We start from the raw sequence: 13,788 nt of genomic DNA on the forward strand, positions 1-13,788 counted from the left end.
GGAGTGAAAACCAGCAGACACTCGGCCCTCCATAGAATGAGTTTGACCTGTGATTTAAATTAATACATTTTAATTCTTGCCACTTAAAAACATTGGCAAAAGTTTATATATATATATATATATATATGACATACAATAATATCAGCACTGCAGATTCTGCTGCAAAGAAACAGAATAACTAGATGATTTATTCTGGTATTGTCCCCATGTAGCTTGTTTCTGGTCACAGGTTCAGGAATGGGTGACAAATCACAACATTAATTTAAAATTAACCCTTCAATTAGCAGTGTTGGGCGATTTGGAAATAGTCAATCAAATCAACAATATACTAATACTTTTTGGAAAAATATTCATGTTTAACTTGGTTCATAATTCATGTAAGACATCACAGTTGTAAAACATGAAAATCACGTGGAAATCAACAGAAGATGGTCTAGGAGATCAAATAAAATTGTATTTGTCACATGCGCCGAACACAACAAGTGTAGACGTTACCATGAAATGCTTACGAACCCTTTCCCCACCATGCAGTCGAAACGTAAGAAAATTAACAAATAGATAAAAATAAAACTATTGAGGTGCACCCGCCCTCTTTTGCCATCAGAATGCCCTCAATTCGTCAGGGCATGGACTCATCATGGTGTCGAAAGCGTTCCACAGGGATGCTGGCCCATGTTGACTCCAATGCTTCCCGCAGTAGTGTTGAGTTGGCTGGATGTCCTTTGGGTGGTGGACCACTCTCGATAGACACAGGAAACTGTTGAGCGTGAAAAACCCAGCAGGGTTGCAGTTCTTGACACAAACTGGTGTGCCTGGCACCTACTAACATACCCTGTTCAAAGGCACTGACATTCTTTGTCTTGCCCATTCATCCCCTGAACGGCACACATACATAATCCATGTCTCAAGGCTTATAAATCCTTCTTTAACCTGTCTCCTCCCCTTCATCTACACGGATTGAAGTGGATTTAACAAGTGACATCATGTATCGTAAAACTTCCATTAATAGCCTGGGCATTTATTTGCTTAAATCACTGAACACAACAAGCATTTATTAGAGACAGGCTTATTATTGAGCTAGGCTTCTACTTCCTTAATGCACACTGCTCATTTGCATAGTTTAATTCTAGCATTTTAATACATTTCTTAAATTCCTGCACTAATGTGTTATAATTTACATACTGCGTCATGTTTCTTTTTTCTTAGTATGCCTCTACTTAAAACATCGATCCACGGATGCAAAAAAAAAAAGACAATGTCAGAGTTGAATTCAACAAGAGAAAAACTGCGAAATGGGGAGTTGAAAATAATGAAAAGGTAGGGACAGAAAAGTAATGTTTGGGAAAGATTTGTTGAAGTGGCAAAAGAGGATGATAGCAGTGCTTATGTTTGATGATTGTGAGGCGCTATACAGATTCGACAGTCACGAGATGGGGACTTCAAATAGGCCTATGGCATGTCAGGGGAGCTGTAGTCTACTGTTCAGATGGGTTGAATGGAAACTGAAATCTGGACACTGACTGTAGGTCTATAACCTCTCACATGGCTTTAATATTAACTCCTGCAGAATTAAGCATTTCTTGCAGTAAAATGAAGGTAGTGAAGAATGCAAATGCAAGTTACGTCTGTAGGTGCTATCTTTATCAGCATCGTAAAAGCTGGTAGTATTTCAACCACATAAAATAAGCATCCAAGCCAAAATGAAATCAGGCACATTGGGTTGTTATTACAGCTTTGTATTTCCTTACAACCGGTCAAACTGAAGTCATCTGAATATTTTGTACTGAAAATCTTTCCCATTTTTTGGCGAGTTACTGCATTTTCTCCCGGTCCCTAAATGTATTTGCTCTGCCAAGAAGCAGAGATGACAGAAAACTTTACCAATGTTTATTTAGTGTTATATGGCAACATATGACAGAAGAGAAGTTGCAATTATCTAATTATACTTGACTAACAAATAGCCTACCAAAATGTTGGAAATGATAAACTGACACCTAAATCAGGCAACAACAAAAAAATCCTGCAACTCCTGTCAGAAAAATATCTTTCCACCATCGAGGACTACAGCCTACAGTGAATTTTGTATATTAGCGGGCTAGAGTCAGGTTCGGGCCGCAGATTTTCACTATCACATACTGTAAAGTCAGGCGGTTGCAGATGGATTATTAGCAATTGCGGGCAGGTGTGGGAGAACAAAAGAGCTGACACTAACAGGTGGCTATTTGAGACTTTTGAAGTTTAACAGCAATTATGGTGTATAAAAGTAACAAAAAAGTTGTAAAACAAATTTATAAAACAGTTACTTTTGTTGTGTGTGTGTGTGTGTGTGTGTGTGTGTGTGTGTGTGTGTGTGTGTGTGTGTGTATATATATATATTTAGAATTTTATTACACACACACACACACACACAGTGTAATCTCCTCACCTCAAGTTTGCACTGCTCGGTTGTGTACAATGGTCAACAACAGTTCTTCAGGTGGCTTAGTGAGCCAGAGGACTTTTGTCTGGCAAATGATGATGCCCCACATACCCTGCTTCAGCCTTGATACACTGCTGTGAATATAAATAGTTTGGTACATAAGCTTCTCTTACAGCTCGATACAGTTCTTACTGGCCAAATGGACTCCTTGAACCCAGCTTAACACATATCTCTTTCGGCAGCTGGACTGTATTTGCGCAAATTATGAATTGGGTTTACCAGAACGAGTTTACCAGATCGCAGCGCGGAAAGCACCGGAGACTGGGGCAGTTATTGAAAGTGGGCTATGGGTGCATAGACTGACTGCTGTGATGTCTGTTATGCTTTTTTCTGTGTGTATGTAAAGAGAGAGAATGCACTTCTCTCCCTTTTGTATCCCCTGCTCCCAAATATAGGTAATAATAGCTACCTCTCATTGTCAACACATTTCTCAAAGCTTAGGCCCAGAACTGAAGTATAAGCCATAGCAGGTCAAAAAAACACTCCTCTACACCTACAAGACCAAGAAGACTGACAAGACTTGTAAGTGGCAGTGGCACAGTATTTGCTTGACTGAAAAGGTATTTCCAGGGAGGAAAATATGCGTTGCAATGGGGCATCTCTCCTCTGGCCCCCCATTTGTCCTATAGGGCCGAGCCAATTTGTCTGGGTGGGTGTGAATTCTGCTGCTCTCCCTACAAGTGGGGGGGGGGGGGGTTCACGTTACCCCCATAAACTTTCAGCTTACTGGATGAAAACCCTTAAGACTGCATGGACACTGACACAGAAACTATGCTCATTTAGCCTAGATCTTTTCACAAAAGGCATCTTTGAAAATGTGAGGAGCTTGTCAACCCCAGCATAACATACGCCACTCCCATTTACTGTATACATAGGTTGGGATTCCAAGGTTGGGTGTGCACGCACACAAGTTGGTCTCATTCCCCTCAACAACAAAAAAATGCAGCAAACGTTAGCATGAAATAGATGGATATTTTGGAAGCACATGACCTAGACCCTATATGCAATATGAGCCGTATGCATGTAGATTGATGTAGCCTAGCTCAGACCAGACAGAGGAGAGACGGACGCGTTGTAAAACAACACTCAAACAGGAGGAGTGGGGGGGTAGCAGTTCTGAACAATGTCGCGCTCATTCAACACCCCACTCAACACCACAAAGCTGAGAAAACAGTGACAAAATGGACAGAAGAAATGCCAAGAGACAGATATCAAAATGTTTGTCGAGACAAACAGTTGACAGGGTCGTTGATTTAGTTAGCGCCGCCGATTGTTTTATGGCTGACAACTGGAGTGTGAGACACCCCTTCTTCTCCTCCTTTCCTCCCCAATCTGGCAACCACATCCCATACCCACTTGGAGGCCTCTGAAGGAGCTCCTCTGCTGTGGTCTCTTCCAAGCGTAGTGCTGCGAGTGGGGAAGAAACGTTTGACAACGAGCCAGGATCAGTTAGGCCTATGTAGACTATTGTTGCTGTGGTTTTCTGTCCAGTTGATTACGGTTAGGACTGGAGTAAGGAAAACTGATCCTAGATCTGTACGTAGGGCCAACTAAGCCTAGAGACAGCATAGAGCAGAGGTAATATGCCAGCATACGACATTAGTTAAGGCACAGTTTAACCAAGTTAAAAGAGGTCCATTTCTATTTCAACCTCTTGATCATTGTTACCGGTGCAGAATGTTTGGGACATCTACACAGTAAGAGGTTTCTGTGTTTCTCTCCCTCTTGTTGCGGTACCTAGTTGAGTGCCCTCATTCTAAAATCAGCTCTTTTACATAATGCCGACCAGCAGCTCAGCTGTAAGTACCATGACCCCTTACCTTCGTTTGCCAAGATTGCGTCATGTGTGTTTTCCCCACCCCAGTCACTGCCGGGTCTATGAGCTTTCACATTGAAAGACCGCAGAACAAACCTGGCGAATGCAGCCAGTCAGCCACTGGCTTGAGAGTTGTGTTTGCACAAAATGCTTGATCAACAGCTGATATCAGGAAGGATTTGAAAGTGTGTCTACATTGAAATCAATGCTTTCTGTTGCTGTGTGCATAATTGCAAATATTCATAAATACCCCCAAAAAGTATTATTGAAAATGAGCAGGCCTACTGACATTTGTGTATACTGCACAGGTATCCAAATATATGGATCTTGTATAAACTTGTTCATACTTTTGAGTGTTTTCTCCACTCTGATGAATGTCATCTGGGCTAATATTTTCATGTCAGCACAAAAAGAGAAAATACTAAGTAAACAGAGAGTCAGGCTCATAACAGAAATCTGGATTTTTCAGCAATGGCCTGGGTTGACTTGGAAAAGAAGGAGCAGGACAAAGGTTGGCAGTGACACATTGGCTCCAATATACCCTACTCTAGCTATAAAAAATATAATCTAGTCTGACCAGTATTCTGTTCCATCTGGCTGATAGGCAAAGCAAGAAAACGTATGTGAACCCTTTGGAAATGGCTGGATTTCTGCATAAATTGGTCATACAATTTGATCTGATCTTCATCTAGGTCACAACAATAGACAAACACAGTCTGCTTAAACTAATTACACACAAGCAATTATACATTTTTATGTCTTTATTGAATACACCGTGTAAACGTTCACAGTGCAGGTTGGAAATAGTATGTGAACCCTTGGATTTGACCCTCCTTTGGCAACAATAACCAAAACCAAACATGTTCTGTAGTTGTGAATCAGACCTGCACAACGGTCAGGAGGATTTTTGGACCATTCCTCTTTACAAAACTGTTTCAGTTGAGGTTAGGACGCTGACTGAGCCACTCCAGAAGGCGTATTTTCTTCTGTTGTTGATTTACTTCTGTGTTTTGCATCGTTGTTCTGTTGCATCACCCAACTTCTGTTAGGCTGTCCGCCAATTGAAGCTCAACATTCTCCTGAAAAATGTATTGATAAATTTAGGAATGCATTTATCTGTTGATAGCAAGCTGTCCAGGCCATGAGGCAGCACCAAACCATGATGCTCCCTCCACCATAATTTACAGTTGGGATGAGGTTTTGATGTTGGTTTGCTGCGCCTTTTTTCTCCAAACATAGTGTTGTGTGTTCCTTCCAAACAACTCAACTGTAGTTTCATCTGTCCACAGAATATTTTGCCAGCAGCGCTGTGAAACATTCATGTGCACTTTTGCAAAATTCAGACGTGCAGCAATGTTTTTTTTTGGACAGCAGTGGCTTCTTCCGTGGTGTCCTCCCATGAACACCATTCTTGTTTAGTGTCTTACATATCATAGACTTGTCAACAGAGATGTTAGCATGTTCCAGACATTTCTGTAAGTCTTTAGCTGACAATCTAGGATTCTTCTTAACCTCATTGAGCAGTATGCCCTGTGCTCTTGCAGTCATCTTTGCAGGACAGCCACTCCTAGGGAGAACAGCAACATTGCTTTACTTTCTCTATTTCTAGACAAATTGTCTTACCGTGGACTGATGAACATCAAGGCCTTTAGAGATAGTTTTGTAACCCTTTCCAGCTTTATGCAAGTCAGCCATTCCCTCATGTGGTACCCTTTCTGCAGGCTCATCCTGACATGACCCTCCAGCATGACAATGCCACCAGCCATACTGCTCGTTCTGTGCGTGATTTCCTGCAAGACAGGAATGTTAGTTCTGCCATGGCCAGTGAAGAGCCCGGATCTCAATTCTATTGAGCACGTCTGGGACCTATTGGATCGGAGGGTGAGGGCCAGGGCTATTCCCCCCAGAAATGTCTGGGAACTTGCAGGTGCCTTGGTGGAAGAGTGGGATAACATCTCACTGGCTAATCTGGTGCAGTCCATGAGGAGGAGATGCACTGCAGTACTTAACAAAGGGGGTGGCCACCAGCTGCATTAAGGGACACATTATTCAATTTATGTTAGTCACGTCTGCGTAACTTGTTCAGTTTATGTCTCAGTTGTTGAATCTTATGTTCATACAAATATTTACACGTTAGGTTTTCTGAAAATAAACGCAGTTGACAGTGAGAGGACGTTTCTTTTTTTGCTGAGTTTATATTATTTGGCCAAAAGTATGTGGACACCTTCTTGTCTAACATCTCATTCCAAAATCATGGGCATTACTATGGAGTTGGTCACCCATATTCTGCTAAAACAGCCTCCACTCTTCTGGGAAAGGCTTTTCACTAGATGTTGGAACATTGCTGCAGGTACTTGCTTACATTCAGCCACAAGAGCATTAGTGAGATCTGGCACTGATGTTGGGCGATTAGGCCTGGCTTGCACTCTGCGTTTCAATTCACCCCAAAGGTGTTCGATGGAATTGGTTAGGGCTCTGTGCAGGCCAGTCAAGTTCTTCCAAAACGATCTCAACAAAACATTTCAGTATGGATCTCGCTTTGTGCATGGGGGCATTGTCATGCTGAAACAGGAAAGTGCCTTCTCCAAACTGTTGTCACAAAGTTGGTAGCACAGAATCGTCTAGAGTGTCATTGAATGCTGTAGCGTTAAAAGATTTCCCTTCACTGGAACTAAGGGGCCTAGCCCGAACCATGAAAAACAACCCCAGACCATTATACCTCCTCCGCCAAACTTTACAGTTGGCACTATGCATTGGGGCAGGTAACATTCTCCTGGCATCCGCCAAACCCAGATTTGTCTGTAGGACAGCCAGATGGTGAAGCGGGATTCATCAATCCAGAGAACGCATTTTCACTGCTCCAGAGTCCAATGGCAGTGAGCTTTACACCACCCGAGCTGACGCTTGGCATTGCGCATGGTGATCATAGGCTTGTGTGCGGCTGCTCTGCCATGGAAACCCATTTCATGAAGCTCCCGACGAACAGTTATTGTGCTGAATTTGCGTCCAGAGGTAGTTTGGAACTCGGTAGTAAGTGTTGCAACCGAGGACAGACGATTTTTACACGCTACACACTTCCACACTTGGTGGTCCCGTTCTGTGAGCTTGTGTGGCCTACCACTTCATAGCTGAGCCATTGTTGCTCCTAGACGTTTCCATTTCAAAATAATAACAGCACTTACAGTTGACCGGGGCAGCTATAGCAGGGCAGAAATTTGACGAGCTGACTTGTTGGAAAGGTGGCATCCTATGATTGTGCCACGTTGAAAGTCACTGAGCTCTTCAGTAAGGCCATTCTTCTGCCAATGTTTGTGTATGGAGATGGCAAGGCTGTGTGCTCGATTTTATACACCTGTCAGCAATGGGTGTGGCTGAAATCAGCGAATCCACTAATTTGAAGGAGTGTCCACATACTTTTGCCCATGTAGTGTATATGTTTTATAAACTTCAATGTATAGTTGCAGGGGGTTTGTTTGAATTTATGGCCATTTTGTCTATTTCGAATATTATTTCACTGATTGAGACAGGTGGGGGTCCACCAGTGGAGGCTCCTCAGAGGAGGAAGAGAACCATCCTCGGTGAATTTCAACAAAATAAAAAAAGTGAAACATTTAAAAATAAGGATGCACGATATAAAAAAAAAAAAAATCGGTGAACATATAGGAATCGGCTGATATTAGCTAAAAATGCCAACAGCAGTATCAGCAGATATGTAGTTTAAGGCCGATGTGCAAAACCGATTTCAAAGCTGACGTGCATACCTATTTAACGAAGGTACACGACGTAATGACACCACCCAAAATGATGCGCTATACATGCAACACAGCATTCCTAAACTAGTCCACAATGTCTGCTGTGTGGATCGAGCAGTCAACAAGTCCAGCAATCATTTGAAAGAGTAACATTTCAGCGAAACAACTCAAAGGTGAAATCCATTAAATCCAAAAGATTGGAATTCATTGCCCTTGACAATCAACCGTTCTCTGTCATGGGTGATGTTGGCTTTCCCTGCCTGGTCGAGCACCGGTTAACACTACCAAGTGCGCTATTTTTCCGATGTTGCCCTACCGGAGTTACACAGTATTAGCATCACTGCTATTAGCTTCACGACATATATACTATGGAATGCATTTTAGTTCGTGTCAAAAAAGATACAGTAGCACTGTCAAGCTGTACAAAAAAAGTCTGCAAACAAGCTAACCCCAGACACGAACGATGTGTTTACAATACCGCGTTGTTAATAAAGCATAATTTGTTCGACCGCAACTACTGGGGTAGCTAGCTTTAGCTTGGTACCTAGCTAGCACCAATACAACCAGCCTGAAAACAATGACCAGTACAAACTGCAGTCATTTTCATTATTCTTAGCAATGGCTTAGGAATCCTTGTGAGTAAGTATTAGCTTGGTTGCCACTTGTTCGCCTATTGAAATTGAACTTCAGTTCATGAAAATAAATAGCTAGCCAGCTACTTAACCCTGTTGCCTAAAGCTAACGTTATAAGAATCCAGCTAGCTTCATCTGGCTAGTGAGGCTCGAACGGACCGGGTTATGTGTTGTGAAGCTAGCCACAATAAGGATTAGGCACTAGTGGAATAATGCAATTTGCTGAAAAACGTTTCTTAAACAGAAGCAAACGGAATGAAACAGGGACAAACAGACCTGAATTTGTTCAATAGAAACTCTCATTTGCAACTGTTGGACTAATGATTACAACCTAGATCAGCTAGACACAGGCAAGAGTGTGAAAGGCAGTATTGAATATATCAATGTCTGTAACCTTAATTACACAAATTCTGAACTGTGCACCTACAGTACGTTGTAAACTTCATCCATAGGCTAGGTTGTAGCAAACTCATGATGGTTACAGGGAAACTGAGCATCATGTAGTAGCCTAAACTCATCAATGTTACATTTAGCTGGGTGAATGGCATATGAAGGACAGTCATCCAATATGCTGTAATAATTCTCAGAAAAACGGCATGACCGCCACTGGTGTGCTGCATGTCATGGTTACATCACCCGTCTCGATCTATGCATACACGTTATTGGATTACTTCATGGAGCAACATTTTTCTACATTTATTAACAGAGCATTTTCTAAATTCAACAAACCCTTTACAACTAGACATGTACAGTGAATTCAGAAAGTATTCAGACCCCATGACCTTTTCCACATTTTGTTATGTTACAGCCTTATTCTAAAATAAAAACATTTCACTCATCAATCTACACACAATACCCCATAACAACAAAGCAAAAACTGTTTAGAAATTCTTGCTAATTTATAAACAATAAAGAACAGAAATACTTTAATTACATCAGTATTCCGACCCTTTGCTATGACACTTGAAATTGAGCTCAGGTGCATCCTGTTTCCATTGATCACCATTGAGATGTTTCTACAACTTGAGTCCACATGTGGTAAATTCAATTGATTGGACAAAGATGAACATCGCAAAGTACAGAGAGTTGTACAACCCAATGGCGCTGACAGAGAGGGGTGCCTCGCTTCTAGACCTTGGAAAACTTATTGCTTATTGTTTTTTTTGTGTATTATTTCTTACATTGTTAGCCCAGAAACTCTATGTCATTACATACAGCCGGGAAGAACTATTGGATATCAGAGTGACATCAACTTACCTGCACTACAACCAGGAATAAGACTTTCCCGAAGCAGATCCTTTGTCCGCACCACCCAAGGCATTTGAACGGATTCCAGAGGCGGACCCAAAACCACTCCGGTATAGAGACAAAGTGGAGTCGCAATTCAACGACTCAGACACGAGGCGTATGTGGCAGGGTCAACAGAGATCACGGACTACAAAAGGAAAAACAGCCATGTCACGGACACAGACATCTTTCTTCCAGAGAAACAAACACCTTCTTTACCCGCTTTGAGGAGAAATGGGTGCCTCCGACGCGGCCCGCTACCAAGGACTGTAGGCTCTCCTCCTCCCTGGCCGACGTGAGTAAGACATATAAAAGTGTTAACCCTCGTAAGGCTACCTGCCCAGACGGCATCCCGAGCTGCATCCTCAGAACATGCGCAGACCAGCTGGCTGGTGTGTTTACAGACATATTCAATCTCTCCCTATCTGCTGTCCCCACATGCTTCAAGATGGCCACCATTGTCCCTGTACCCAAGAATGCAAACAAAATTACTATCGCACCGTAGCACTCACTTCTGTCATCATTAAGTACTTTCAGAGACTAAAGGATCATATCACCTCCACCTTACCTGTCACCCTAAACACAAATCAATTTGCTTACCACCCCAATAGGTCCACAGACGATGCAATCGCCATCACACTGCCATATCCCATCTGGAACAGAGGAATACCTATGTAAGAATGCTGTTCATTGACTATAGCTCAGCATTCAACACCATTGTAACCTCCAAGCTCATCATTAAGCTTGAGGCTCTGGGCCTCAACCCCGCCCTGTGCAATTGGGTCCTGGAATTCCTGACGGGCCACCCCCAAGTGGTGAAGGTAGGAAACAACATCCCCACTTCGCTGATCCTCAACACTGGGGCCCCACAAGGGTGCATGCTCAGCCCCCTCCTGTACTCCCTGTTCACTCATGACTGTGGCTATGCACGCCTCCAACTCAATCATCAAGTTTCCAGATGACACAACAGTAGTAGGCTTGATTACCTCCTACAGGGAGGAGGTGAGGGCTCTCGGAGTGTCGGTGTCGGGACAGCAGTGGAGAAGGTGGAAAGTTAAGTTCCTCTGCGCACACGTCACTGACGGACAGAAATGGTCCACGCACACAGACAGTGTGGTGAAGGCGCAATCGCAACCTCAGGAGGCTGAAGAAATTTGGCTTGTCACCTAAAACCCTCACAAACATTGTACATCTTTCAATCAAAAGCATCCTTATGGGTTGCATCACTGCCTGGTACGGCAACTACACCACCCATAACCGCAGGGCTCTCGAGGATGGTGCAGTCTGCACAATGCATCACAGGGTGAAGGGGTGAAACAGGGTGAAACTACCTCCCCTCCAGGACAACTACAGCACCCGATGTCACAGGAAGGCCAAAAGGATCATCAACGACAACAACCACCTGAACCACTGCCTGTTCACCTCACTACCATCCAAAAGGTGAGGTCAGTACAGGTGCATCAAAGCTGGGACCGAGAGACTGAAAAAACAGCCTCTATCTCAAGGCCATCAGACTGTTAAACAGCTATCACTAGCAGAGACGCTGCTGCCTACATACAGACTTAAAATCATTGGCCACTTTAATAAATGGAACACTAGTCAATTTAATGCCACCTTAATAATGTTTACATATCTTGCATTACTCATCCCATATGTATATACTGTATTCTATACTATCTATTGCATCTTAGCCTATGCCGCTCTGTCATTGCTCATCCATATTTATATATTCTCATTCCATTTCTTGTGGAATTGTTCGATATTACTGGTTAGATATTGCTGCACTGCTGGAACTAAAAGCACATGCATTTCACTACACTCACAATTACATCTGCTAACCATGTGAATGTGAACAACAAAATGTGATTTTATTTATTTGAGAGATCCTTGATGAAAACATGCTCCAGAGAGCTCAGGACCTCAGACTGGGGAAAGGTTCTCCTTCCAACAGGACAACAACCCTAAGCACACAGCCAAGTCAATGCCGGGGTGGCTTCGGGACAAGTCTCTGAATGTCCTTGAGTGGCCCAGCCAGAGCCCGGACTTGAACCTGATCAAACATCTCTGAAGAGACCTGAAAATAGCTGTGCAGCAACGCTCCCCATCGAACCTGACAGAGCTTGAGAGGATCTACAGAGATAAATGGGAGAAACTCCCCAAAAGCCAAACTTATCGTGTCATAGCCAAGAAGACTTGAGGCAGTAATCGCTGCCAAAGTACTGAGTATAGGGTCTGAATACTTATGTAAATGTTATTTCCATTTTTTACAAAAATTTCAAAAAACAATTTTGCTTTGTTATTATGGGGTATTGTGTGTAGATTGAAGGAATTTTTATTTATTTTTTTATTTATATATATATTTTAGAGTAAGGCTGTAACAAAACAAATGTGGAAAAAGTCAAGGGTGTGAATACTTTCTGAATACACTGTATGTTTAGAAGACAGTGGTTGTCTTCCAAGTTTGGAAGGTAGGTTGAAAATTCTCTGTGCTATGCCAAATAGTACAGGGATTTTTCTGGATCAGAAAGGGGCTTAGGTGGTGAGAGTGGCAGGGGGGCGTGGCAATGAGCACAGTCAATCATCATGAGGCTACATTGAGGTCCCCATCCTGACACTACAGAGACAATTGTGCATTTTTTTAAACAAATTTCTCCATGGAGCTGAGATACAAATGTTACAGTTTTAAAGCTACATTTCTGCAATTCTAAACATTTTGCCATGCAGCTGAGAGAAATTGTTGCAATTTTAAAGCTAATTTCCTGTGATTCTACAATGGAGTTGAGAGAAAATGTTGCTGTTTAAAGCTAGTTTTCTGCAATGATATGCATTTTGCTATGGAAAATGCTGTGTTCTTTTGCTCAAACATAATAACAAAATTAATTCTGCTAAATCAATTGTTTTGTGAATTTTCAATTCTCCACAACTGTCTAGCTTTTATTTTGGTAATTGTTAGTTCTCAAAAAGATATATATATGCATCCATTATTTTCTTTGCATACTTTATATCTGGTTACACTGAAAGCGTTTTTCCATCCCATTCGTACAAAGTAAAAAAATAAATAATTCAATGTTTGGATTTAGGCGACCCGAAAAAACGTTTATGCCAACCCAAGGCTTACAATGGCTGAAATATCGCTGCAGTACCCAACATGTAAAGGCTAATTGAGCATCACATTAGACGTTACAATCTGTTAGCTAAGACTACTCTTGATACTGGCAACATTTTAATTAAACGACTTGTTTTTCCCTTCTCAAAACGCTGTACAGACCACTAGCTCTTTGTCCACCTCTGAACTTCTGAAGCAAGTAGACCATCTGTGGTAGTAAGAAAAGTATGATAACGTAGCTATGTTCTCAGGGTGGTGCCAATGATAAGCACACATGGCAACTTGGAATATTAGGTGTAGTTATTGGTGTGCCTTGGCAAATAATTATTATGTAAAGAAGTATGAACTGTAATTCTGCATAATATTTAAAAATGGCCAATAGGCAGCATTTCATATTAAGTACAGTAACCACACATTGTAATTTGGACATATTTTGACACCACCGTCTGTTTCAGAGCATGCCTCAAAATATTATGATCAAATCGGGACCGACATTTGCAAAACAGCGCTGGTAGTAAATAGTGGGAAACCCCTCGCTGCTGACATGCAATGTGAAATTACTCCCATTGAGAACCATATACATACTCCTGGATATCATTCAAAAATAATAACTATGAAGCATATTTTAAACGAGCACGTGTTGAATTTATAAGTTGCATTTCAGCAATTGCTGCAGTGGGCTACATTGCCACGTTCAGATAATACTGTGGCCACT

General features: G+C 42.1%; 1 protein-coding gene across 2 annotated transcripts in view; it reads right to left on the reverse strand.

Annotated features, from left to right (window-relative positions):
- Positions 1-13,788, reverse strand: part of si:ch73-335l21.1 (insulin receptor substrate 1-B) — a 77,475-nt gene that overhangs the window by 62,849 nt on the left and 838 nt on the right. The gene's annotated exons all lie outside the window — the stretch shown is intronic.

The sequence above is a fragment of the Oncorhynchus masou genome, chromosome 27 (genome assembly GCF_036934945.1).
Source record: "Oncorhynchus masou masou isolate Uvic2021 chromosome 27, UVic_Omas_1.1, whole genome shotgun sequence".
Taxonomy (NCBI): domain Eukaryota; kingdom Metazoa; phylum Chordata; class Actinopteri; order Salmoniformes; family Salmonidae; genus Oncorhynchus; species Oncorhynchus masou.